Source organism: Crotalus tigris, unplaced genomic scaffold, assembly GCF_016545835.1.
Source record: "Crotalus tigris isolate CLP2741 ecotype Arizona unplaced genomic scaffold, ASM1654583v1 scf7180000017668.6805642782:7212621, whole genome shotgun sequence".
Lineage (NCBI taxonomy): Eukaryota > Metazoa > Chordata > Lepidosauria > Squamata > Viperidae > Crotalus > Crotalus tigris.
Window position 1 is genome coordinate 994,438 of NW_024096554.1, and position 26,462 is coordinate 1,020,899.

General features: G+C 38.3%; 1 long non-coding RNA gene across 2 annotated transcripts; it reads left to right on the plus strand.

The window, feature by feature from the left end:
- The first annotated feature begins 128 nt into the window (after nucleotides 1-128).
- LOC120305353 lies at nucleotides 129-21,259 on the plus strand. 2 transcript variants are annotated; one of them, XR_005556015.1, is made up of 5 exons: nucleotides 129-316; nucleotides 509-684; nucleotides 11,156-11,227; nucleotides 12,178-12,265; nucleotides 20,272-21,259. It is a non-coding gene; the product is annotated as an uncharacterized LOC120305353 (long non-coding RNA). The 2 variants fall into 2 exon arrangements; XR_005556014.1 differs by having other exon boundaries at nucleotides 129-684.
- The last annotated feature ends 5,203 nt before the right edge of the window (nucleotides 21,260-26,462 follow it).

Below are 26,462 nucleotides of genomic sequence, written 5' to 3' on the forward strand. Positions count from 1 at the left end.
CCCCGCCTCCTGTCATCTGAAAGACTGTGTTTTATTTTAGAGCGTGTCCTTTTTCTCTGTGAATCGGCTGAGTCCTTCCTCTCTAGTTGGTCTGACAACAGGTGGTCTCTCCGGTCTTTCGGAGCGTGAATTTAGCCTTTAGCCAGCGGGATTCATGTTGATTTCCTGTGCTCCATCTTGATTGCTAGATTCCAATACGAGGCTTCTGGAATAAAACACTAGGCAGAATAGACCAGCTCTTGGTTTGCCTGATAAGGGCCTAATAAGGAATGCAAATTCTTTTCCAATTTTTTCCCATCATTGTCATCGGACCATGGTACACATTTACCCATCCATGCATATGTAATAAATATGTATGCTTATTCAGATTAGGGATTACCCAGTTTTTGAGATTCCTCCACGTAGTGGCCACAGTGATTTCATCCAAATCTAAAATACTATTGGCTAGCCTGAGGCTCAATTTGTTAGGCAAACCTTACCATCCAGTTCTATTTATATTGTCCCACAGGTGTTGAACTGAACTGAAGAAGCTTCTTAGATGAGAAACGAAATGTTTTCAAAGAAAAAACAAAGTCCAGTTGCCTTTTGAAAAAGCACTTTGGGGACAACCATGACCTGGATGATTGAGAAGCTCATGGATGATTGAGAATCTTCATAGATATTCTATTTATATTCAAGTGACTTGTAAGTATTACAAGAGAGGAATCTATTCATTACTGAATTCTTTGTGGCCCATAAGGATCAATGCTATGCATTGCAGGTCCTTTCTATGTCATTATTGCTTTAGTCTGCTTCATCCTTTTTTACATTTTTGTAAACAGTACCTGATTTGTCAAAGAGATCCCTAGATATTTCCAAAGAACAAACAAATATTAATTAGTCTGTTGCACCATGTAGAGCTGCAACCTAGCAAACTTTTCAGGCGTGAACAGGAGACGGGGAAGCATATAGTTGAGATACAGAAAGACACATCTGCATAGCAATTCATAATATGTCAACAGGATTGAAAGCTGGGAAAATACTTGTTTAAATATGATGAGGTTACCAAATTTGTTAATGAACATCTGCAAGGAAACCACAAAGGTCAGAGAGTACCAAGGACTCCACAGTTGTTCAAATAAGAAATTTTTTATATCTGTACTTTTGATAGTGGAAAAACAAGTATTATAACAAATAGTATTCTTCTATTTGGTCTGTAAATCTGAAGATGAGAACTTCAGAAACACAAATGGGAGTCTTTACATTATTAAATAAGTTAATTACCTGGATGAAAAATGGAGTTAGAACAAGGGGTTGAAAATCAATAGTCTAAGAGCATATCTACATTTTAATACCAGATTATAACCAAAGACTATTGAATCCACTGTTTTCTTTATAACTGCTTCCAGGTAGAATCATTTCTTTCCCATCATTATTCCCCAGCATTTGGATATCTGGAGATATACCATCCCTAATCAGTAAGTAGCTGATTGAGTAATAGCAATAGAACTTGGACCTATATATCACTTTATAATGCTTTACAGCACTCTCTAAGTAGTTTACAGTGTCAGCATATTCCCCCCAACAATCTGGGTCCTCATTTTATCGACCTTGGAAGGATGGAAGGCTGAGTTAACTTTGAGCCATCAGGATCACACTCCTGGCTGTGGGCAGAGTTAGCCTGCAATACTGCATTCTAACCACTGCGTCTCCACAGCTGCTGGTAATGTAATTTATATGTCACAGCAAAAACTTCCCTAAAATGGCAGTTCTATTATTACTAAAATATGAATCCCATTGGACTTTAACTGAGATTTTAGCTTTTGTTGTTCAAATGTAAATAACAACAACAACAATAGAGTCGGAAGGGACCTTTGAGGTCTTCTAATCCAACCTCCTGCTCAGACAGGAAACCCTATTCCATTTCAGACAAATGGCTGTCCAGTCTCTTCTTAAAAACTTCCAGTGTTGGAGCATTCACAGTTTCTGGAGTCAGGCTGTCCCACAGATTAATTGTTCTAACTATCAGGAAATTTCTCCTTAGTTCTGGGTTGCTTCTTTCTTTGGTTAGTTTCCATCCTTTGCTTCTTGTCCTGCCTTCAGGTGCTTTGGAGAATAGCTTGACTCCCTCTTCTTTTTGGCAGCCCATCATGGACCATCTTGGATCATCATATTCCATTCCAATACCAAATAGGTCACCCACACTATAAGTTTATCTAATCATTGTTGGGGTAATATGAACACTGTGCACAATAGAAATTCATTACTAAAGCAATGCAGGCAGTCCTTGACTTACAATGGGTCAATTAATGAGTGTTTAAAGTTACACTGGTCTCAGAAAGGGTGGTTTATGGCCCATGCAGTACTTTTGGCCATTGTAAAACATTGTGCTGACAGCCTCAGGTCACCTGACTGCATTTCAGAGGCACTTGGCAACTAGCTCACATTTATGATCAGTTGCAGTGTCCCATAGTCATGGGACTGCAGCTCATTTGGGAGAATAAATTCACTTAATGATCACATGCTTCAAACATACAACTGTGTGATTTACTAAAAACCATTGTAAAAATGATTGAAAAATCAGGTCAGGTGGGTTCTTCAACTTATGATAGCAACGACTTATGACTTAAAATTTCAGTCCCAATCATGGTCATAGGCAAGGACTACCTGTAGATAGATGATGCTATCAGACGTTAGTGAGGATGTTGCTGTGCATGTTAAATGAGGTGTATAGTTGAACTTAAAGCAATCGTGCAAATTCTGCCTTTCAGTAGAGCTGTCGATGTGTATTCCATTATGGACTATCATGTAAGAGCTGACAGTTGCCACTTGACTGATGACAATGTTTAGATAAAATATTTTAGTAGGAGCTAGGATGGTTCAAGAACAGAATAGGTGCTTTATCTTATCTCCATCCTCTTTCCTTGCTGATTAATGGATTTATCCATCTTGTGGGTAGCAGGACCTGTATTAGAATGTACAAAAATCTGTGTTAGCTTTGGGAAAGAACTTCTGTGTCATTAAGATTTCCTCTAGAAATTTGAGAGAGAAATATACTGGAACTTACTGTTGTGAATTCTCATCTTATGCTCAACTTATAGGCACATGCATAGATATAAACTATATTTGTTGTTAATTGCGAAGTCGTGTCCGACCCATCGCGACCCCATGGACAATGTTCCTCCAGGTCTTCCTGTCCTCTACCATCTTCTGGAGTCCATTTAAATTCACACCTACTGCTTCAGTGACTCCATCCAGCCTCTCATTCTCTGTCGTCCCCTTCTTCTATTGCCCTCAATCTTTCCCAGCATTAGGCTCTTCTCCAGTGAATCCTTCTTTCTCATTAGGTGGCCAAAGTACTTGAGTTTCAACTTCAGGATCTGGCCTTCTAAAGAGCAGTCGGGGTTGATCTCTTCTAGGACTGACCGGTTTGAACGCCTTGCAGTCCAAGGGACTCGCAGGAGTCTTCTCCAGCACCATAGTTCAAAGGCCTCAATTCTTTTGCGCTCAGCCTTTCTTATGGTCCAACTTTAACAGCCATACATTGCAACTGGGAAAACCATGGCCTGGACTATACGCACTTTTGTTGGCAGGGTGATGTCTCTGCTTTTTAGAATGCTGTTAGATTTGCCATAGATTTCCTCCCCAGGAGCAAGCGTCTTTTAATTTCTTGGCTGCAGTCCCCATCTGAGGTGATCTTTGAGCCCAGAAAAATAAAATCTGTCACTACCTCCATTTCTTTCCCATCTATTTGCCAGGACTTGAGAGGGCCGGATGCCATGATTTTGGTTTTCTTAATGTTGAGTTTCAAGCCAACTTTTGCACTCTCCGTCTTCACCCGCATCAAGAGGCTCTTTAGTTCCTCTTCACTTTCTGCCATCAGAGTGGTATCATCTGCATATCTTAGGTTGTTGATATTTCTCCCGGCAATCTTAATTCCAACTTTTGATTCATCTAGCCCTGCCTTTCTCATGATGTGCTCTGCATATAAGTTAAATAGGCAGGGCGACAGTATACAGCCTTGCCGGACTCCTTTTCCAATTTTGAACCAATCAGTGGTTCCGTGTTCAGTTCTCACTGTTGCTTCTTGACCCACATATAGGTTTCTCAAAGAGACAAATGAGATGGTCTGGTACTCCCATCTCTTTAAGGACTTGCCACAATTTGTTGTGATCCACACAATCAAAGGCTTTTGCATAGTCAATGAAGCAGAAGTAGATGTTTTTCTGGAACTCCCTAGCTTTCTCCATGATCCAGCGTATGTTGGCAATTTGATCTCTAGTTCCTCTGCCTCTTCGAAATCCTGCCTGTACTTCTGGTAGTTCTCGATCCACATACTGCTGGAGTCTAGCTTGTAGGATTTTAAGCCTAACTTTACTAGCATGTGAAATGAGTGCAATGGTGCGATAGTTTGAACATTCTTTGGCATTGCCTTTCTTTGGAATTGGAATGTAAACTGACCTTTTCCAATCCTGTGGCCACTGTTGAGTTTTCCAAATTTGCTGGCAAATTGAATGTAGCACTTTTACTGCATAGTCTTTTAAGATTTTGAATAGCTCAGCTGGAATACTGTCACCTCCACTAGCTTTGTTGTTGCTCAGATTTTCTAAGGCCCATTTCACTTCACATTCTAGGATGTCTGGTTCGAGGTCAATGACCATCTCATTGTGGTTATCTGGGACGGATTAAGCTCATTCTTGTATAGTTCTTCTGTGTAGTTTTGCCATCTCTTCTTAATCTCTTCTGCCTCTGTTAGGTCTCTGCCATTTTGGTCCTTTATCATGCCCATCTTTGCATGAAACATTCCCTTCATATCTCCAATTTTCTTGAAGAGATCTCTGGTCCTCCCTATTCTGTTGTTTTCTTCTATTTCTTTGCACTGTTCATTTAAGAAGGCATTCTTATCTCTTCTAGCTATTCTCTGGAATTCTGCATTCAATTGGGTGTATCTTTCTCTTTCTCCTTTGCCTTTTGCTTCCCTTCTTTCCTCAGCTATTTGCAAAGCTTCCTCAGACAGCCATTTTGCTTTCTTGCATTTCTTTTTCTTTGGGATGGTTTTAGTTGCTACCTCTTGTACAATGTTGCGAACTTCCATCCATAGTTCTTCAGGCATTCTGTCTATCAGATCCAGTTCCTTAAATCTATTTGTCACCTCTACTGTATATTCATCAGGAATATGATTTAATTCATACCTGAGTGGCCTAGTGCTTTTCTCTACTTTTTTCAATTTAAGCCTAAATTTTGCAACGAGAAGCTCATGATCTGAGCCACAGTCAGCTCCTGGTCTTGTTTTTACTGACTGTATAGAGCTTCTCCATCTTTGGCTGCAGAGCACATAGTCAATCTGATTTCTATGTTGACCGTCTGGTGATGTCCATGTGTAGAGCCGTTTCTTGGATTGTTGGAAAAGAGTGTTTGTTATGACCATCGTATTCTCTTGACAAAATTCTATTAGCCTGTGCCCTGCTTCATTTTGTACTCCAAGGCCAAACTTGCCTGTTATTCCGGTTATCTTTTGGCTTCCTACCTTAGCATTCCAATCCCCCATGATGATAAGGACATAATTTTTGGTGTTAATTCTATAAGGTGCTGTAGGGCTTCATAGAACCAGTCAATTTCATCCTCTTCAGCAGCAGTGGTTGGGGCATAGATTTGGACTACTGTGATATTGAATGGTTTGCCTTGGATTCGAATAGAGATCATTCTGTCATTTTGAGGATTGTATCCCAGTATTGCTTTTCCTATTCTTTTATTGACTATGAAGGCTACTCCATTTCTTCTGAGGGATTCTTGCCCACAGTAGTATACCTGATGGTCATCTGAGTTAAATTCACCCATTCATAAACTATATTAGATAAATATTATAAGCTTCTAATCACCTTTTAAGGAAAGGAAAACTTTATTCTGCACTAGAAGCCCTTGTAATGAACACATAACAATGTGTTAAGATTAGTATCTGACTAATAAAATGGAAGTATATAACTAAATTTTACTCGTTATATTATATCATAACATTGATTGGGGTTGGGAATGGGGGGAGGGTAAAGGAAGAGAGACAATTGCCATTTGGATTTTATATCCCAGGTGCTGAAATATCTTGGGAACCTCCCTATAACATACGCAAGGTCTATGTCTTCATCAGAGCCAAGCTAAACAGCTAAAAGAAGTAAAGTCTGAGTAGGTAAATCAGGGTATTTTTCATTCTGCTTGTAGATTACATTAGAATACATTAGATTACCTTTATTGTCATTTTTTTCCTGTGGGCACAATGGCACACATTAAAAATGAAATTTAGTTGCTTCCTCTCAAAGTGTACACATACATAACACACATTTAAAACATGCTGTATACAACATATGTATAGACCTACACCCTTACATATAAGTAACATATAAATATTAATCACTGTCCATCTTGAATACATAACGGAAGGAGGAAGCTTTAGAGTTCACAAGGTTAATACTGTATGGGAAAAAGCTGTGACTGAATCTGGGTGTTCTGCTTCAGATACCACAGAGCCTCCTCCCAGAAAGTAATAAGGAAAACAGGTCGTGAAGAGGAGGTATAGTGCCCCAGACAATCTTGCAGACCCTGCTCAAGCAACGCTTATGTGCTATGTCCTGGATGGAAGGGAGGGAACTGACAAGGATCTTTTATTATCATTTATTATCAAGTAATAAATGCTATAGCAGGAGGCTGTTTTACAGTAAATACAATGGGACATAGTAATTATTTTCCCACACATAAAAATTTAATATAAGAATTAATAATAATGTTCCAGGTCATTGAATGTTCTGCAGTTATCAGTGCAACAAATATGTCAGCTTGACATGCTGAATGCACGTTAATAAGGCCAAGAACAAATGCATAATAAGAGCTAGTTAATACGGTTTTATATGGCATAAAAACAAATAGATGGCAGTAAAACTAAGTTCTGGAGTAACATGACACCTCACTCAAAGACAATTTGAGAGGATTCTTGGAGGCCCCTCTGGTTTGATTTTACATGTTGTGCCTTGTTTCTATCTGTTATATATCTTGTATCACCATTCAGGATAGTCCTTTTCAAATCTAGTTCCATTGTATAAAGAATAGCCTTCCCAGAATATTAGAAAAGAAGAGGGATCATTAAGGATAATGAGACAGCCCAACCACTAGACCTTTTTTACTTCATTTGGAGCAAAGGCTGAAATAGGATTTAAATATTAGGATTACATTTTAACTGATAGGAATATAAAGCAAGTATTTCAGTGGAATTAAACTCTTTTACATCTCAAGAAAGGATCAACAGAAATTTCTCCAATCGAACTTTAATTTTGGGGTCAGGGAGGGAGTGATGATGGGTTTGAGCTTAGGAAATAAGATGAAATACTTAGGCATTTGCAGTGAGGAAAGTTGGCAAGCAACAAAACATGTGTCATGATGCAAAGACCCCAACTTAGAACTTGCATCAGATGTTGGGATTCAAGTAACTATGTCATGATGTCACCAATAGCATGCCATCATTTGTATATCATTGTGGCTAGTGTGAACATGAGCTGGCCACAGGGTGTATAGAAGTGCAGTGATTCAAAAGAAAATACCAGCTTAGTTGCAATTTGAGCAGACTAAGAAAGAAATTGACTCACTTCCTTCCCCCCCCCAAAAAAGACAAGTCGGAATCAAATACCATAGTGATGCAAAGCAAATCTCTGGAAATACTTTTAAAACTGAGCACATTTTACAGGCAGCCGAGTTTTCTTTTTCTCTTTCCTTTAAAAAAAAATTGCAATAGAAAAATATTCCTATTTGCTAGGAAAATAGGAATATTTTTCTATTGCAATTTTCTAAATATATATATAAATCAATATATCTAAATTGATTAGAGTAACCAAGAACATTTCCCCATATTTTTGTTCAAGTAATTTAAAGGTACAGTTCTGTTCCATATAGTAGCAGGCCACTGCTACTATATAAAATGAACAGAAAAAAAGGATGGACTTGAATGTGAAAATCTTAACATAGCAGTTCCACTCCCTGTATCAGCAACCATTTGAAAAAAGCACACTGGTGTGTGCAGATGTTCACTAATGGTAATCAAATAGCTATTCCACTGTAACAATGTTACTGTAAACACATACACATGTACACACCCACACACAGACACAAAGTCTGTGTTGTGCAGCATTGAGAAGATCAGGTAGTCTGGATCTGCCACAAGTCTGAAGAATAGTTGGAAATGTAACACAGATAGAAATCTCAGTAATGTGCTCCCTAATAATCATGGCGTAAGAAAAGAATTATTAATAAAATAATACCTTTTAAGATTTAAAAAAAGCCAGCCTTTTTACTTTCATGTCTGGTTTTCTGATTAGACATTATAGTATGTAGAATATAACCATTTTATAGAAAAACACTAAATGTGCATCAGTAATATTCAGGAATAGCCAGGTAACATCAGTCATACAGGGAAGTATACCATGAGACACAAATAACATGGCAGCGTTTAGATTTCTGTTTGAATCCTGTTCCAACTATATTAGATTATGAAAAGAAGGAGAAACTCTTCCATAGATGCCCAAAATAAAGCTAGATTTTAAAGGGATTACTGTAACGAGCAAATGTGGGCTTAATTCCTCTTGATATTATCCAGCTTAGATTGCCAAGTGACCAGAGGGGAAAACAAAACTGACCTAGAAGAGGTTTTATTTTATTTGTGCTTCAGGCTAGTTGCCAAAAAAACAAGAAGAAATATTTTCCCCATTTTGGTTATCTTATGTTTAAAGCTGTACCCTTCAAGAGAATAGACATGTTTTGCATCAAACTTGGTATCAGGACATGCCTGTTACTACCAAGCTCCATTCCCAAGGCAGTCCCAAGCACCACCATGGATGACAAAAACTTTAGATGGCCGTTCTCCTTCTAGGCTTGTGTATGTGTTACAAGTCCAGATATCAACATTAAAGAACACTCTGTTCATAGAAGCAAAAGTAGAGGCATGTTAGGAAATGTTGAGATTGAACCTGTCTGAATTTATCCCCTTTTGTACATTAGATCTGATTAGATCTTTCTTCTTCTAAGTCTAATGGATTGTAGGTTGGCCAGAAGGATTTCTTCTGGTAAATCTTTACCCTACAGCAGTGGTTCTCAACCTTTTTAATGCCGCGACCCCTAACCGGTCATAAGTCGAGGACTACTCAACCGGTCGTAAGTTGAAGACTACTCAACTGGTGCAGCATCATTTGCAGAATGGGACTTTTGGTGGGCTCAGCAGGGCAGAGACAGCCTGGACAATTCCTATTGGCTTTCGAAAGCCAATAGAATTAGACTCTAGTCAAGAGAGTCTATTCTATTGGCTTTCAAAAGCCAATAGAATAAAAGGTAGTAGCACAGCTAAGGAAAAGGGGAAAAAAATGGCGGACTGCGTTATTTGGCGACCCCCGTGAAATGGTCATTTGACCCCAAATGGGGTCCCGACCCACAGGTTGAGAACCACTGCCCTACAGTTTCTATCACATTGTTTATGCTAGCAGGTAATACTTCTTAATGCATGACAAAGGGCTAGTTAATAAGTGTGACTTCATTTCAGTAGCCAAGAAATAGATTCAGATGGTAATCTTTCTTCTTCCCAAAGCTCTGGAGACTTGTTTTTCTTGTTGGTCTGGAATGAGGAACAGACATTTATGGTCTCTGCCAAGATCCCTTTGAGACTGGAATTCCAGTGAGATACAGCCATTCACTGAATTGGTTAATACCGTGACACCTCATATATTAAATCTTTTATTTTAGTGTATGGTTAGTATTCTTTGTAAATATTGGAATCCCCTCAACAGTTTACATTAAGACTGGTCTAAATGTCCCATTTTTTATACCCCATTGGAATGAAGTCATACAAATATTTAAGTCAAATTGTAGTTGGCTGGATTTGCTTAACCTGGCTAATCTTCATAACAGGTTTCACATTTAATATTTTACTATGTTCTTACACATGCTAAACTACAAACTACTCAGGCTCCATTAACTAAATGGATGACGTAAAGCATGCTAATGTGCTTTACTTCATGGTTCAGTGTGTCTCATGGGAAACCTGGAAAACTGGGCCGAATGAACCATAGTTCATTTAACCATGGGTAAGTATGTAGTACATACCCAAATTGTTTCCCCATTTCTTACTCTTAATCTGTCCTGATTCATACGACACATTAAACCACAGTGTAGTTTGATTGGTTTTTGGCTTACTAAATATAGTCATCATGAAATCATCATGATAAGGCATCATTTAGAGCTTAATATATTGTATAAACCCATCCAGTTTTGTGTTCAATAAAGGATGGTTAAAAATTTGCTTAACATGCTGTGAAAATTCAGTTTCTTTAGAATTATGAATAAAAGTAGGAAAGAATAAAAAGAAAGAAGTTATACCATAAATTAGACCATGTGAAAGTCACAATCTATCAGTGTAAAAACCAATGATTTTTTGAACTGAGCAATAAATAATTGATAGTTTTTCAGAACATGAAATGACCTGTTCCAACAGAGAAAATACTGCTGGGGGGGGGGAGGAAGGGAGTTATTTGGGATCACATCAAGCCTTTTTCTTGAGTACAGAAAACATAAAGCTTGTCACGTTGTGTTTGAGATGTTCCCTTTTAAATTTTATTTACTTAAACCATCATTGTGCACTTGATCCGTTTTGTGCCTTCAGGATGTAACAGGCTCCCTATTCACTGCCAAACAGGTGTGGTTATGTTCCTGGCAGCAAATAAGAAGCTGAGGGAGTCACCTGTAATGTTGGCAAGGAAAAAAACAACCCTCCACCTGTAACCACATTGTTAAGGTGAAATATTAAAAAGAGAGAGAAAAGATGAGTGGTTGGCTAAATATACCAGAACAATGGAAATATTGGCCAGGTGCTTGTATTTTTTTTTGTGCTATTAATTGTCTGTTATCAAAGACTGCTCAGTAAAAAGTGAGCACGAGAGCTTTGTGCATGAACTTTTTCTATAATTCCCAACAAGAGTTCATTTCAATTTCCCAAGTAAATAAGCAAGCTGCCATAAATAAAAATAAAAATGCAATTTTACTCTGCAGCAGTTAATATCTATTTTTCCATATTATCTGAAATAAGTATTTCGTACTATTCTTTGCTAGTCAGAATGTACCAGTATTCACCTAGTAACATCTTAAAATGATTCAGTTGAAATAGGTCCAACAAGGATCATCAGAAGATTGGAAATGAAGAGCTATGAACAGAAGTTGAAATAAGTAGGTATGTTTAGTCTTAAAAAAATATGATGGTGTAAAATATCTACGTTAGTTTCTACTATCTAATCATTGCCTCAAAGGTACATTCCAACTTTATTTCATCCAGGAATGATTGATTCTTCTTAATTTTTTTTTAGTATCTGACAGTTGTCACACAAAAACAGACATGTTCTCTATCATCACAGAATACAAATTGTCTCACATTCTAGGAAAGCAATTTTTGCTAGTGTTATAAAAATTTCAAAATGATAAGAACGTTTGGAAAATAGAGTCAAAGATCTAAAGAGATTTAGATTTTCAATTGGTGGATAGTTACAAGCAGAGATTCAACAACCTGTTTTCAACATGCTTTAATTTAGACATTGCTCTGAGCAGAGGAATGCAACTGATGGCCTAAACTACTCTTTCCAATTCTATGATTTTAAGAATTAGCTCACAGAAATATACCCAGCCAATAATAATCAGTTGGGTGCCATCCACTCTGGCCCTCTCCTAATGCCTATATAAATAAATGCTTTTTATCTTGACAATCCATATCTCCAAGAACACAGCAGTGATATTTCTGATCTTGTCTGCTCACCTTGTCCATTGCTTTCCCATTCTTTTGCTTCTCTCATCCAAGCATAGTTATTTTCCTGGAACAATATCCATCTATATCATATGTCCAAAGTATATTAGTTTCTGCTATCTAATCACTGCCTCAAAGGAACATCCGTCTTTATTTTACTCAGGAATGATTGATTGGTTCTTCTTAATTTTTTTCTTTTTTGTATCCAAATCCTTAATTCAAAGATATCTTTCTTCTTTATGCCTCTCTTTTCAAGACTTACATTATCACCAGAAAACAATTGCTTTAACTATTCCGACATTTATTGATATAAAAATATCCTTATTTTCATCATATGTTTGTCATTGTCTTTCTTTCTAGGATTAATTTTCTCTTCAATTTTCCAGGATGTTGTTACAAATTCCAGAGCTGGAAGAGATGCCGAATGGTCACCCAGATGAATTCAAAATCTTACTACCATGATTTCCATATCATGTAATTCATTATTTTATTATACTTAAATCTGCTGTATGTATATCAACATCATTTCTGAGCCATTTTTTTCTTTAATCTGGCTCATGATTTCTAATCCAGCTTCCTAACCATTATCTTCTATGCCTTAATGTGGTAACAGTACATGAACACAAGGCCAGTGTAATGCAATAGTTAAGAGTCATGGTATAGAAATAATGAAAGCTGGGTTCAGATCCTGATTCAGCCATGAAGTTCGTAGCATGGGTTAAACCTTTCAGTTTAATCTGCTGGAATTAAAAATTAGCCTTAACAGATATAGCACATACAGTGCAGATATCAGGCCTAGCCCAAGAACGATGTTAACAATCCAACAAAAGTTCAGTTCTTTATTTGCTTACACCATATAGAATCTTGCCAGATTAAACCTATACAGGTAGTCCTCAATTTACAACAGTTCATTTGATGACTGCTTGAAGTTACATCAGCACAGTAAAAAGTGACTTATGATCTTTTTTCACACTTATGACCATTGCAGCATCCCCCATGGTCATGTGATCAAAATTCGGACGCTTAGCAACTGACTCATGTTCATGACAATTGCAGTGTCCTGGGCTTTTGCGACCTTTTGCGACCTTCTGTCAAGCAAAGGCAACAGGGAAGCCAGTTTCGCTTAATAACCTAGTTACTAATTTAACAACTGCAGTGATTCACTTAACAACTGTAGCAAGAAAGCTCATAAAATGGGCCAAACCCCACTTAAAAAATGTCTCGCTAAACAACAGAAATTTTGGGCTCAATTGTGGTCATCAGTCGAGGACTACCTATACTAGACTGACCTATTGGATATACCCTGGGAGATTCTAGGTCGTGCCTATCCAAAATGTCTTCCTCTTCCCATGATCCAGCTCTGGACTCTGTTGTTATCTTGTCTTGCCTGCCAACTTCTTGGAATATGTCCCCTCCTTCCCAGGAACCGGCTGTGTTAACTCTAATCTAGTCCATCTCATGATGCCACTTCCCAACCTAAAGAGTTGGACAAACTCTTGTCCTTTCCAAAGGACACTGAAATCTGTAGGCCAATGGGAAGTTCAAGGAACTGTAAGGAACTTGTCGATGGTTTATTACTACAAAAGCTGTATAAATCTGTCAGGAAACCCACAATATTATCAAATGAGAAGAACATCTTATTTCATTAGCTTCTTTGCATAGAGTTACAGATATAGAGAAAAGAAGGTCTCTTTCTTCAATTATTGCCAACAGTATTCTCCATAACCAAGAGGTTTACACCCCAGATATGTTCATTATGGATAATCCTGATTTACTCTGCCACCATCAAAAGCAGAAAGAAACAAGCTGTGCAGAGTGTTAGACAATAAGAAACAATCCTTTGGCAACTTTAGGAAGTATATCTAGATCTGCATTTCCCATTATGTTATTCTTTTGGTATGTTAGGACTAACCCTGAGAATTCCATTAGTCACATTATAGAAAACAAAAGAAAGGCCATACAAACCGAATACTGTTTTTTGTAATCAGAAAGAACACCTTGCTGTAGGACTGCACAAGAAGAAAAATAAATAATCTGGTGTCGTTGATCAGTCAAAGTAATATAGGTCCCTAGCTACATGTTCCATTATAACCTGCTACTTATAAATTAACTCAAGAATAATTTGAGGCAAGGCGTACACCCCTCTTCAAGCAAAAAGAGTGACTAAGACTTGTCCAATCTGTAATTCATAATCTAATCCATGTACATAGTTGTTGCTATATCGCTGATTTCCTGGTTCCCCAAAATTATGTCAGAAAATCAAGAGAGCTTAGTATACTTCATTCAAAGTGGAGTATACTAAGATTGTGCTTGGAATACTAGCTTTTCCCCTTTGATCTTCAGAAATTCAGACCAATTGTCAGTGGAAGTAATATGGTTTTACAGGGAAGGAAATGTTTTTAAGCCTTTTGTGTAGTGTGGGTCATTATTGCTAAAGAGATTTCTAACCAGGGGGCAAATTGTTCAATATGAATCAAATCTATATATATAGCTGCAGCTCCTAAGGGGGTAAACCCAAGGATGGCTCTTATCTGACACAAATACCTTGAAACACTGACATAAACCTCAGTCTCTTTCTTCATTAATCATTCAAACATCTGTTTATGGTAGAAGAAAAACCTGACATCGAAGTTGCCTCTGGAAAGCTTTATTACAATTATCTTAAAGTTCATCATGAGCTGAGTCTCCCAAACAGACCAACACATCTCCCTGAAATTCATATTTCAAATGCCATTGAAATATTTTCCAGGTCTGAACTCACATAAAAATCTAATATTATTTCAGATGTCAATTGTTCCACTGCTCTCTGCCTTAAGTTCTTCACTAAGAACAAGAGACTAGTTTTCTTAATGGAGAAAACAATCTGCCCTTTTCTGCTGTGGAGCCTAATATAACCATGTAACCATTTTGGTTATTTTTCTTTCGTTTTAAATTTTTTATGAGAAGCCCTTAGAGTGAACAAAGAAGAAAACATCATTGATTTATTGTACGGAATAGAGAATTGTGGCAAATGCATATATGTTCTACTTTTATACAGTGCATTTTTTCTTTGTTGTTATCTTGTTGTATTTTATTTTAATGCAGAGGGATATATAAATAGTTTAAATAGATGACTTAATGAATGTACGCTTCCCCTGAAAATGGCTACATGACCTTCTAACTTCATCTTTGACAATTCCAGCACTATTTTGTCTGTGGCTTGGGACAGCATTTTCAAATTCTTGCTACTTGTGACTCTTGGGCAAGAAAAAATATATTATGAGTATGCATTGTGTGCTTTAGATTAAATTTCATAGTTTACCTAACAGAACAGAATAACAGATTTGGAAGGGACTTTGGAGGTCTTCTAGTCCAACCCCCTGATGAAACAGGAGACTCTATACCATTTCAGACAGGTGGCTGTCCAATCTGTTCTTAAAAGCCTCCAGTGATGGAGCACCCACAATGTCTGAAGGCAAGCTGTTCCACTGGTTAATTGTCCTCCCTGTTAGGAAGTTTCTCCTTAGTTCTAGATTGCTTCTCTCCTTGTTTAGTTTCCACCCATTGCTTCTTGTATTGCCTTCTGGTGTTTTAGGGTAACCATGCTTGGAATAAAATTGGACTTTGGTTACATTTGTGAGATGTTGGCCTAAGACAAGTCTAATTGACTAGTTCTGCCTTTTTTGTTAGCAGGGAATGGTGCAGGTGAGAAGGTAGAACTAAAGCTGGCAATCTAATCCATACTTTCTCTATCTTTTCCTAATTCTACCCATGATGGGTGGGTAGAATTAATATCTATAGGTCATCTGAGGAAGCCATATGATATGTGGCTATAGACCAGGGGTAGGCAACCTTGGTTCTTTTATGACTCATGGACTTCAACTCCCAGAATTCGCCATCATTGATCTATACTCTGTCTGAACAGCTTTAACAAATCAAAAGGAGCAAATATGGCAAATCTTGTGAAGATGATTGTTTTTTATAGATAACAACTCATTACATGAAGTGGTAAAAGAGGACGTTAAGAAGAAGAGAAAAACCAGGTTTATGACTTGGTATATTGTGTGAACATACAGTATACCAAGGTTGGAGCTGGGTTGGGCTGGGACCCAACCATTACAACGGGAAATTCAAATAGTTTGTTACTTTTGGGCTGCTTATTACCCAATAGTGAAGAGATAAAGCAGAGAGGGACGTTCCTAAGTAACAGTCTGGCACAGGACCTTGAAATGCATCTGCCAACTTCTGGGAGTTGCAGTACTCTAAAGTGTGCTCTCCCAAATGGCTGGACGTGCTGCACTGTTTTCCCAGTGTACACACGGTGAGGACCTTGTGGTTTCAGAGGAGAGGAATGGAAAATACTATGCTGTATCTCAGAAGCTGCTGGACAAGACTTGGCAGAGAGTACAATGTGGTCTAGGGACAGGATGAGCAGAAGAGGCTTTGGGTGGGCCTCATGGTTGCTAGGGCCAACAAGATTATTTACTTTTATTTTCAGAATAGCTTAGAGGAGTGAAGCACAGGGCTGATTTGCTGATTCAAAACAGCATTTGATTCTAAGAATCCCTTCAGAGCTGAAATTAAACTCTTTTCTTATCCAAAATAATTAAAAAAAAAACCTGCTTAAATTCTCATGTTCTTTAGAACAGGGTCCCCAACCCCTGGTCTGTGGACTGGCACTGGGCTGTAGCATGCCAGAAACTGGGCCGCATAAACAGGGAAAGTTCCATTTGCAGGATGTAGGCAGCATGCGAAACCACACCTTCTCCGGTCCGCAGAAAAATCTCTCTCCATAGAACCAGTCCCTGGTGCCCAAAAGATTGGGGGGCCGCTGCTTTAGAACAATACTTTGCTTTCAAAAACTGATTGTGCTCCAATCCAAATGCCTTATCTAGGAAAGAACTTTATTCCTAAGGCTTAGGAGCTGAAATTAAGCTGAAATATTTTTTTTTAAAAAAATGCTTACATCATTAACTCACTGCTTTTCCAAATAGTGTTTTATAGTTTTTTTAAAAAAAGATTGTTCCTCTGTGCTGAAACAAAAAACATTACTGTGTAGTGGGACTAGCCAAAAGGCTTTGAAGGAGCCTGCCCAGGAAGAGGAAAGCTTGGACAGCTGCTGCCAGTTTTGGGCACGGCGGGTGTGGATCGGGCAGAAGGAAAGAAAAAGGAGGAAAGAAAGGGGGTGGGGGTAGTTGCTGTTGCTTTTGTCAGAGAGAGACCAGGTGAAGTCGAAGAGGGATTTGAGGTTTTAGCTGATCTCTTTCTGGGAAGGAGAGGGAAGGAGAGAGTGAGAGAGAGTGAGAAGGTGGAATTTTACTGCTTTCTTCGCAGGAGGGATATCCTGAGTGGAGGCAAGAGAGAGAGAGTGAGGAGAGAGAAAGTTGCTGGGGTTGCTAAATTCAGATTTTAACAATAAAGGAAAGGGGGGAGGGGTTTTGACACCGACGAGACCTGAGACTGCGAGCGACGACAAAAGAGAAGGAGAGGCTGGTCGTTACTGCTTTGGAGACTAGCAGCCATCTGAACTTTGATTATTGTTACTTGTGCAAGCTATAGACATTGTGGGGAGTTGCCCTTGCGGGACGAGCTGTTATTGCAGGATGCTGATTACCTTTGTTTGTGTTCCTATCTCTGCCTGGAGCCGGGGTTTTCCCCACCCCACTTGTTTCCAAATGGTCGCTGTGAAATCATTATCTATTGCTGCTCTGACTGCCTGGGGCTGTTAAACACCATCACGCATTGACTATCGGGGCTAGGGGCTGGTCATCTTTGTTCCTAAAAGCCCCCCCTTTGATGATGAGAGTCTGCCACTTCCTCACTTCACGTGAGCTTCTGCTAGAAAAGACACTTTACTAACAACTTAAGAGCACAGCTGCAGAACACGATGGAGGGGAGCAGGGCTGGGAGGGCCTGGGCTTTGGCGGCCTCTGAGGGGGTAATGCTACAACTGTATGAAAATACCCTGAGTTTTTCATAATGTAGGTGGCACAGGAGGATGAAAACCAGCAACCAGCAAACCTCCAAACTACCTTTGGAGAAACATTTGCTGGGATTTCTCAACATGACATAGTGGGCTTTATAATGGGAAAAAATATTAGTCCTCGGTTTAATTAATTAATGGGAGAAGGTAATGTATTACATCTGAACGTCCTATAAATCTGAAATAGGATTTTATACATTCATCTTGTATGCATTTTATCTCATTTATAAATGAGATTTTGTCCATTGCATCCAAGGTCCACTAAACCAAGGGCTTATTCTAATGCCAAGTGTGGTCTTTGGGCTACCGTATCTGAGCTGCATAAATCCAGGAGACTATTGGATGGCTGTAAAAAAAGTTCAGAAATCTGTCACTCATTGTCATCATCTATGTATTTTTGCAGCCCATATGCAGAGGCAAAAAAAAAAGTCACCTTCTCAACTGCACTGGCTTGGCTTAGGGAAAGAAAACCTTTTCCCCTCAAATATTAATATAATGGGGTATCTCTTGCTTTATGGTGGCATTCAGAATGCTTGGGTTTTGTGGGAAGAAGTAGAGCAGTTAGTAACATCCATGTCACTATTTCTGATCCCACATATGGGGAGGTCTCTATGAATCCAACAGTTTGCATATTCCTACAAAAATTTCTCCAGAATTGAATTATTTTATTTCTAAGATTCTTCCTTTCTTAGAACAGTGTCTTAGCTCTCTGGCCAGATACCAAGGATAGACACCAAATGGTGCTTTCTCTTGCTCTTTCTTCCTTTTTATGAAATTGGCAGCTCCTCCAAACACATATCCAACCAACGCACAATGCATTTTAAAAAAAGTAAAAGAAAAGAAAGAAAGAAAAAGAAAAACAGACCATCTGGCTAAGTGCTTCTTAAAAATGAGGAGAGAAGAAAAACAACATTCAGAACCGGCAGTTAAATTAAACTCAGCCTGCCTTGGACTTTCTACTGTGATGCACACAAAAGACAACCACCATATCTCCTACTTTAAAAAAACAAACAAAAAAAACCCCACCACCAGAGAGATCAAGTTAATGGTTTTGAGTGGGATGGGGTGACTTTCCTTAGCTGCACATGCACTCAGTTAATTATTAGCTTTGAAAAATAGCCATACTCCCCCCCCCCCAACAAAGATTGCCAGCTTCAGCCCTTTTGCTGGGGCATTGGAGCCCTCTGCTGGAAGTCAAATGACAGACTTTCTAACCCTTGAAGTAGATATGGTACAGTACTTCACCATGGCTCTCGCAAATAAGGGTTTGAGATTAATGAGCACCTGATGTGGTTTGTAGGTTTTAAGCAATATGGGTGCACATATTAATACATATGTACAGTTGAGGTTCCAATTTATGTGTTTGTTTATCAATATGGGCCCTCAGTCATGAAGTGTCTCTAGTCATGTTACAGTATAGGATTAAAACATCAAATTAAAAAAATAATAATAAAAGGACCAAGTCAGCTGTAAAATATTGTTGATAACAACCATGAGTATCACAGAAAAGTAATTAAACAAATATACCCCCCACCAGTCATCATCAGAGAGATTATTGCTGCAACCTCTCCCAGGCCTGTTAGAAGAGCCAGAAGTCTAAAGATTTCGGGTCATGCGGATCTCTAGAGGACCACTGTTCCACAGGACAGGTGCAGCTACAGAGAAGGCATGTCTCCCAGGTTTCCCAAGATGGCACTGTTTTCATCTGGGACTTGAAGCACACCAATTAATCCTGATCTCACTTGTTGGGCAAAATAACAGTAAAAAAATAGTCCCATAGGAAAAATGATCTCTTGAAGGACTCATATTATTTGTGTGTGGTCCTGGATATACCACTGCTGCCAAACTGTAGTCAATTGCCATGTATCAAAGTTGTCTCTTTCAAATCAAGTCCATAGACATTTGCATCCCATCTGATCTTGAGACAGTTATTTGTTGGTTATGTGCCAATTATAGTGTATGTCAAAAATGATGCCACCTAGTGCTAATAACGAGAGCCACAAACTGTGTAAGTGTAACATGAGTCTTGCAGAAAGTAAGCTGGTACCTGTGTCTTTGGGCCCAATGCAAATTTTGGTTGTTAATAAGATCCTAGAAATTTCCTAATGGTGAGAACAATTAACTAGAGGAATGGCTTGCCTTCAGAAGTTATGGATGGTCCATCATTAAAGGCTTTTAAGAAGCCATTTGTCTGAAATGGTATAGGATCTCCTGCTTGAGCAGGTGGTTGGACTAGAAGACCTCCAAAGTCCCTCCCAACTCTGTTATTCTATGTTTATGTCTACCTTTGGAATCACCTTTACAAGCCTGACCTCGCTCTTAATCTAGGGATGTACAACTCTTGAATGGCATGTCGAGATCTGACTTGTAAATAAGGTAAAAAAAGAAAGTAGAAAAATAAATTAATAAAAATACTGTATGTAATTACTTACCTGTAAGTAATTATTTTAACTGCAGACAGGAATATTCTCATATACATATGTTCATCTATAACTCCATGTTTCTCTCTTTTTTTCAGGTTTCAAATAAATGTGAGCAACTTTTCCTCCCTATTGTCCAATATCCACACTAAGAACCTGGGAGAGATATGCTTAGGAAGTCCTGTTCTCTTGCCTGCCTGTGAAAATAGTTAGCCTAAAAAAACAACAACAACTTTCACCTAAATTTCCTTGGACTCTTCAGTGTAGATCTCAAACTTAAATCTTACCTTTTGTTACATTTTCTTGTAAAAATTAATGACTGTGTGCTGTAGCAACAGGCTTATCATATATTGAATTGATGTTTCACTGTTCATCTACCTGACCTGCCCAATATATCTTATCTTCATTTTATCTGCTATGTTGCTTTGGGAGGAACTTGCTATAAAAAGTAACATAAATACTTGGAATAAATCCATTGCTACATAATTGGAGTACCTACCATGAGACTGGTGAAGGAGGAAAGGAAAACTTTAAAAAAGTTTACTGTGAATTTATTTTCTTCTATTTAATCTGAAGGTAAAACTGACTGTGTAAATTCTGTATAAATTCATATTGCAATGCTCTTGATATACTACTGTAAGGAGAGAGCATTTTTTTAAATAAAAAAAGTTCCCAGTCAGACTTTGTATGGGGCTACAAAGGTGGCCATAGCCTCATTAATAGGAATTGTCATGTTAGTAAGTTTCAGCTAAAGCAACAAAGAGTTATACCATTTTAAAGAGTAATCCACTTTTCCCCCCCCTGAAAATAGGCTTTTGGTCCTAAGACATGGCAGCTTTTAGTTAGGGTCAATAAAACATAAATAGAGAATCACAATTCTGAATGAATATTTCCCAAGGACTCTAGCTTGTTTTCTTTTTAGTTTGGCCAATATACTTATTTATTCCAACGAAGAACATGTGGCAAAATTGAACTCTGATAGAACTGAATAAATCATGAGTAGCTCACTCATTTCTGCCTGAGCTGGTATATTGCGATAACCAGTCTGAAGCTTTCTGCAGTAGATTAATAAAGGCTACCATGAGATCAAAGGATAACAAAAAGTCTCTTTGTCTCTCTGTTTCACACACTTACCAGTCCTTGCTGTAACACATAAGATGAGCTCAGCAGAGAGAAAAATGTCACTTAGAGTCTCTACTATTCCTTCAGCTTAGGCGCATGGGCATGTTTTCCCAAACTGAATAGATGCTGTGGCCTTTGCCCTTCAGGCCTTGTAGATGTCACCACCGAAGCAACTGTTGTCTATAGTGCATACAAAACTGGGCACATCATGTGCCGAGTTCAATGGCACTGTTATACTCCCCCATAAACTCATGTTCCCTGATTCAGAATATACTCATCCCCTACTCTATACACAAAATGATGTCATCCATACAACAACTTTAAGCACAAACACTATCCAAACCACATTGTACCTTCATTTAAACAACAGTAAGATCTCCTTTGTTTCTATGTTTGTCTGTTTCAATCAAAAATAGCCATTTATTTTGCTGGGAATTTAAATTGTCTATTAATTACATTTAAACATTTTAAAAAAAATAATGTTATGAGTTTTACTGACTAATTTCATTTAAGAAATTACTTTCTATGTTATTAAGCTCCAGTTTGTGTAGACAGGAAGAATTTCAAGTTAAAATAGAGATATACTTGGTTCAAAAGCTATGTTCATGGTTTATATAGAAAATAGTTTAATTAAAATCTAGTTGAATCATTAATGCTGACAGCAGCATTTTTAAAATTGGAATTGTTTCTTGATGGTTTGCTCCTGGTCAGCTAGGTATTTCTATCTAGCTGAAGTCAGACATACGTAACTAACTACTAACTGAATGAAAAAAAAAATAACCAAACAAAATAACAAATTTTGATCCCCAATGTCACTCACAGCATTCAGGACCTGATTTCTTGCATCCTCTCTGGATTAATTCTTTTATTATAAATTTACATTTGGACAGCTATAATTAGTTGCTCTCAGCAATACAATAAGAACTTTGTGGTAATTGTTCAAAAACTAAAAAAAGCTAACCATATTCAGGAATGCATTGATTGTATTTGTCTATTTCATTAGCTATAATATTGTTTGTTTGCTGTGACTTAGTGTGAGAATTTAGCAATAATTTAACACTAAACTGGTCCTCCCAAATCTGATACCCTCCAATGTTATAAATTTCAACTTCAGAATTCATAATGAGTGTAGCCAATTGCCTGATCGGGAATGATGGGAGATAAGATCTAATCTATCATCAGATTCAGGAAATCTGTACTCCGTAATAATTTTCCATTTTTCCTTCACAAAAAATATTTTATGAGCATTAGTAATTGTGCTTTGGAATTCTGTCTTTAGGAACAAGAAAATTGGTTTCTCACAGTATGGAATTAGCCAGGTTTGGGATAGCTAGTAATAGTAAGTAATATCCATAGAATTGCTTTGTTATAATGGCTGGAATCACACAAAAATCTAAATTTATTTATTTGGTTATTTATTTCAATTTATATGCTCACCCACATCAATTTTGAGAGTCTGGGTGGCAAACAACAGTTCAAAACATTGAATAATAAAAAACAATAAACAATAAAATAATATCACAAAGTATACAAATTGGCAGCCAAAATAAAAACGGTTACAACCATCTTCAGAGTTTGTTCAGCTTTGTAAAGCCAGCCAATGCAAGGCACCAGTCATGCTTAATATCAAGTGAACTGAGCCAAATGGTGTTGGTCAATAAACCATAATTAGGTAAACTGTTTTAGGGCAGAACATGAACTTGGCCAATGCCATAATGGGATAAAAGCCAAGGATGTGCTCTGACATGTATTTGACTGGGGGGGGGGAACCCTGATTGTTCAGAGGAGGTCTAATTCTGCTGGAAATATTTTCTAGCCTTTCCTGTTCAGAAGGTCACTACCTAGTCTGGATTGTGATGGCTCTTTTGAAGGACAGGCAAGAAGACAATCTGCCAGCCTCATTTCAGAGCCACCATGAATCCTGCGCCACAGGTGTTCCACACTCACCTTAGCTGATCCTGACAGCTATAGACTAGGTAGGATCTGCATTGCTACATGCTGTGTGATGAACCCCTCACTCAGAAAAAAAAGTTGATTAATTCTGGGCCCAAATGAAGCAAAGGGTTTAAAATTTTGACCTTGCTGGTTAAATTTGCAGCATTTTCGAAGTAAGGATCTTGCAAGGAAAAAAGAAACAAATGAACTAACATTTTCCATTGTAACAGGATTCACATTTAGTGCTAAATCATTATTTTAAATAATGGTTTGCTCAATAACATGTAATTAGCTGAATTCTTATTTGGCAGGCAAGCTACAAACTATTATTTATTATGTGAAGCTAAGTTCACATAACCAAAAAAAACCCTAAATCCCCAACTGATCACATTAGGGCTTCAGGGAGAAATTTCTACAAAAGAAGTTTATTTATTAAACAAATTTATATGCATTTCGATTCGAATCCAAGGCAAATCATTCAATATCACAGTAGTCCAAATCTATGCCCCAACCACTGGTGCTGAAGAGGATGAAATTGACCGGTTCTATGAAGCCCTACAGCACCTTATAGAATTAACACCAAAAAATGATGTCCTTATCATCATGGGGGATTGGAATGCTAAGGTAGGAAGCCAAAAGATAACCGGAATAACAGGCAAGTTTGGCCTTGGAGTACAAAATGAAGCAGGGCACAGGCTAATAGAATTTTGTCAGAGAATACGATGGTCATAACAAACACTCTTTTCCAACAACCCAAGAGACGACTCTACACATGGACATCACCAGACGGTCAATATAGAAATCAGATTGACTATGTGCTCTGCAGCCAAAGATGGAGAAGCTCTATACAGTCAGTAAAAACAAGACCAGGAGCTGACTGTGGCTCAGATCATGAGCTTCTCGTTGCAAAATTTAGGCTTAAATTGAAAAAAGTAGGGAAAAGCACTCGGCCACTCAGGTATGAACTAAATCATATTCCTGATGAATATACAGTAGAGGTGACAAATAGATTTAAGGAAATGGATCTGATAGACAGAGTGCCTGAAGAACTATGGATGGAAGTTCGCAACATTGTACAAGAGGTAGCAACTAAAACCATCCCAAAGAAAAAGAAATGCAAGAAAGCAAAATGGCTGTCTGAGGAAGCTTTGCAAATAGCTGAGGAAAGAAGGGAAGCGAAAGGCAAAGGAGAAAGAGAAAGATACATCCAATTGAATACAGAATTCCAGAGAATAGCTAGAAGAGATAAGAATACCTTCTTAAATGAACAGTGCAAAGAAATAGAAGAAAACAACAGAATAGGGAGGACCAGAGATCTCTTCAAGAAAATTGGAAATATGAAGGGAACGTTTCATGCAAAGATGGGCATGATAAAGGACCAAAATGGCAGAGACCTAACAGAGGCAGAAGAGATTAAGAAGAGATGGCAAAACTACACAGAAGAACTATACAAGAATGAGCTTAACATCCCAGAAAACCACAATGAGATGGTCACTGACCTCGAACCAGACATCCTAGAATGTGAAGTGAAATGGGCCTTAGAAAATCTGAGCAACAACAAAGCTAGTGGAGGTGACAGTATTCCAGCTGAGCTATTCAAAATCTTAAAAGACGATGCAGTAAAAGTGCTACACTCAATTTGCCAGCAAATTTGGAAAACTCAACAGTGGCCACAGGATTGGAAAAGGTCAGTTTAAATTCCAATTCCAAATAAAGGCAATGCCAAAGAATGTTCAAACTATCCCACCATTGCACTCATTTCACATGCTAGTAAAATTATGCCTAAAATCCTACAAGCTAGACTCCAGCAGTATGTGGATCGAGAACTACCAGAAGTGCAGGCAGGATTTCGAAGAGCAGAGGAACTAGAGATCAAATTGCCAACATACACTGGATCATGGAGAAAGCTAGGGAGTTCCAGAAAAACATCTACTTCTGCTTCATTGACTATGCTAAAGCCTTTGATTGTGTGGATCACAACAAATTGTGGCAAATTCTTAAAGAGATGGGAGTACCAGACCATCTTATTTGTCTCTTGAGAAACCTATATGTGGGTCAAGAAGCAACAGTGAGAACTGGACACGGAACCACTGATTGGTTCAAAATTGGGAAAGGAGTCCGGCAAGGCTGTATTCTGTCACCCTGCCTATTTAACTTATATGCAGAGCACATCATGAGAAAGGCAGGGCTAGATGAATCAAAAGTTGGAATTAAGATTGCCAGGAGAAATATCAACAACCTAAGATATGCAGATGATACCACTCTAATGGCAGAAAGTGAAGAGGAACTAAAGAGCCTCTTGATGCGGGTGAAGAAGGAGAGTGCAAAATTTGGCTTGAAACTCAACATTAAGAAAACCAAAATCATGGCATCCGGCCTTCTCAATTCCTGGCAAATAGATGGGGAAGAAATGGAGGTAGTGACAGATTTTATTTTTCTGGGCTCCAAGATCACCTCAGATGGGGACTGCAGCAAAGAAATTAAAAGACGCTTGCTCCTGGGGAGGAAAGCTATGGCAAATCTAGGCAGCATTCTAAAAAGCAGAGACATCACCCTGCCAACAAAAGTGCGTATAGTCCAGGCCATGGTTTTCCCAGTTGCAATGTGTGGCTGTGAAAGTTGGACCATAAGAAAGGCTGAGCACAAAAGAATTGAGGCCTTTGAACTATGGTGCTGGAGAAGACTCCTGCGAGTCCCTTGGACTGCAAGGTGTTCAAACCGGTCAGTCCTAGAAGAGATCAACCCTGACTGCTCTTTAGAAGGCCAGATCCTAAAGTTGAAACTCAAATACTTTGGCCACCTAATGAGAAGGAAGGACTCACTGGAGAAGAGCCTAATGCTGGGAAAGATTGAGGGCAATAGAAGAAGTGGATGACTGAGAATGAGATGGCTGGATGGAGTCACTGAAGCAGTAGGTGTGAATTTAAATGGACTCCAGAAGATGGTAGAGGACAGGAAGACCTGGAGGAACATTGTCCATGGGGTCGCGACGGGTCGGACACAACTTCGCAATTAACAACAACATATGCATACCCAACTCACACACAGATGACTCTGGGCAGTTTACAACATTAAAAATTCACAACAATAAACCATAAAAGTATACAATCTTCTCTCCCAGGATTTTATACACAGGCTATAAGATCACTTTTTGTGCATCACATTTTTCCAGAGAAGATTCTAAGTCTAAGACATATGTCATGGTTCCAACAGACCGAGAGAAATAAAGCAG